The sequence below is a fragment of the Nanorana parkeri genome, unplaced genomic scaffold (genome assembly GCF_000935625.1).
Source record: "Nanorana parkeri isolate BGI_ZX_2015 unplaced genomic scaffold, ASM93562v1 scaffold2046, whole genome shotgun sequence".
Taxonomy (NCBI): Eukaryota; Metazoa; Chordata; class Amphibia; order Anura; family Dicroglossidae; genus Nanorana; species Nanorana parkeri.
The window spans coordinates 1-3,023 of NW_017308314.1; positions in this window are offsets into that span (position 1 = coordinate 1).

A 3,023-nucleotide genomic window follows, 5' to 3' on the forward strand; every position below is an offset into this window, starting at 1 on the left:
TTGGAAGAAGTCAGCAGTCAATGCTCGGCCACCAGGGATAGCCATGTTCTCTTTAATTCAGTTTCCTGGGACAGCCGTCCTCAGCTTCTGACCTATACCCTTGGAATGTATATGCTTACTGCCTTGATGTTCGACTCTCTCTTGATGGAATTTGAATCTCCCTCTTCAACTGTGCTCCTCATCTATATCCCCCCCCTGCGGAGTGGGCTTGGTTTGATCTATCACGTGATTACTGATGTGAAACATGACGTCAAATGCCCTATATGGTTATAGACTTTTTCGTACAATACCATCAGGGGGCACTATTGTTCTATGTAAAAATTGGGAACATTTCAGTTAATTTCACTAATTTCTACAGATAAGGCAGTGATATGACCTTTGACCGAAGACCCTGGACAAGACCCATAAATATAAACTTTTGACAATACTTAATCCTACCATGCCAAACTATCGATCTGGTCCTGCAATTTACGGCTTGGGAAACACAGTCTACTTTAGCAATTAACCATCCTCCTTAAATTCCTTGAAAGTGAGGTACTTAGTTTAAAGTTTAGACCCAAACGTTTTCCATACATTATAAGAAAAGAATATACATTAGAATGTACCACCTAATTCTTTGCACTTAAATATAAAAACCCCATTATTAGTAATACACACGAATATATTTCAATGGGTACACTCAAACAATATATAATAAATATAGTTGGATAAATAAAAGTACATGTATAAAATTCTACTTAAAATCAGTCAATTAATTAGGCAGATAGATGCTACATATAATATAATATTTTATCATAACATTGTTACTAATATTATCACCACAATTAATATTAATGTTTCATAAGGAACTTTTAAATAAGCCCCTTTCTAGTTAATCATTAAACAAAAGGGAAAAAAAAAAAACTCCACTTTTCTTGTAGATTGTATTCTCGTGGAGGCCAGAAAGTCATCAATCAAGACCGACACAGGCTGGTACTATCCTAAACTGATATGCGTCTGAGACCCCCACAATTTACGATCGGAGGAAGGTTTATCTTAACATTCCTAATCTCTCTTTGAAGGTCTCTGTACAAGAGAAGAATTAACTTATTTTCACCTTATAGCACATAGACAAAATGGCTACTAGTATGCCCATAGACACGTCTGTAGAATTATATGTTTAGGCCTGTGAAATTGATTATTTTTGGCCCAATAGTTCTGACACTGCTGTTCGGGATCTTTCAGAATAGCCCGAACAGCAGTGTGAAGCCTGCCGGAGGTTCGGCTCAGCCGATCCAGATGTTGGATCGGCTGAGTCGAACTCCTTCTGCACTTCGGGTCAGCCGAACATGCTGAGCATGTTCGGCTGATCCGAAGCCACACGAAGCAAGCCGATGTACAGCTGATTTCAGCCGATGTACGGCTGAAATCAGCCGTACCAGCCAGAAGTGAATAGCCGAACAGTGTTCGGCTCACTTCACTTCTGATCGGTCATTCACTCGGCTGCCCTCGGCAGCTTTGTGAATAGACCCCTATGGTAGGGAGATTTCTCTCTATTTAAATGTTTATATTTTAAAGCACTACTGCAGATAACAAATGAAAGCAATAAGTGATCTGCTAGTGCTATCCAGTAAACATTGCAACCAAACCCTAAAACTCAATTTAGAAAGTTCAATCATTCTTAACTAATTTGAGCTTGTAATTAATGTAATTATCTGTACCCAAAATCTGCAGAACACTTGGATCACTAGGAGAGAACCTTCTAAATCCTGCACTCTGTAACCTTCTCTCTTTCAATGCTTGCTTTATCATCAGTCACAGACAGACTTTCGAACAGGCCTGGATTTATGTTCAACATCACTGCCTTAGGCCCCCATTCACACCTCGCGCGACCTTCACCGTCGGGCTGCATTCAAAAATAGAAAAATTCCGCGATGCGGAAAAAGGGTCCTGAATGTGAATTCTCAAAACATATAATAAATACATAAACATCAGGTGTGTATTGCAATTGGGAAGCCTTTCCCAGAATAACGTGAAAATTAATCTATTAACCGACTGATCCTCTATTTATCCTGGCAGTGATTTTTTGAAAAAAAGGGCTAAGCTTACTTCCCTTGTTTCAGAAGCTTCGCATGAGAGATTCACACGAGATTCATCAATACAGCACTATACCTTATCATCTAAATAAAAATGGCAACGCTGTAGAGGCACGATGCAGACACTCACTTTTTATTTGTCGAGTTTGTTAGTTGGCTTATAAAACTGAGCACAACAAAATAGCACTATATCATACACTTGTTTAATAAGGATCACAACACATTTGTTTTTTGCTTTTTAATCCATTTGAACATTTATATAGCACAGTGATAGCGAATCTTTTTGAACCCGAGTGGCCAAATTGTGACGCAAAATCGATTTATTTACCTCAAAGTGCCAGCGCTGAAAATAAGTTTAGTACTGTATTGCAGTTCGGGCGCTCGGGTTTAAGAAACGTTCAACATCACTGTCTTAGGCCCCAATTCACACCTCGTGCGACCTTCACAGTCGGGCTGCATTCAAAAATAGAAAAATCGCCCGACGGGGAAAAAGGGTCCTGCTGAAGCGACAGCGACGGGCGACATGGAGCTGTACATTAGAACAGCTCCATTAAATAACATTGGCTGGCGTCTTCTCGCGATATTGCGCTGCAAAAATGCGCAATATCGCGGCGGAAATCTCAGGATTTTCCGCTCAGTGTGAATGGGGCCTTAGGCAAAATAGGGAAACACGCATATTCAAACATGTATACACTCAAAAAAACCACACTCACATACACACGTAATGCAACACACACATCACGCACTTATTAAAACACACACATTACACACACACAGAACTAATAATAACAATGAATAAATAAAACATTGCCCCCTCTCCTGCTTACCTGTTTTGCAGGGAGGTGGGCTGCATCCCTGGGGTCTCTCATCTCTGCATCTCTCATGTTGGGGGGCTGTGCGGCTCTCAGGCAGGGGGGCTGTATGGCTGGGGGGGGCAGAGCAGCTCCC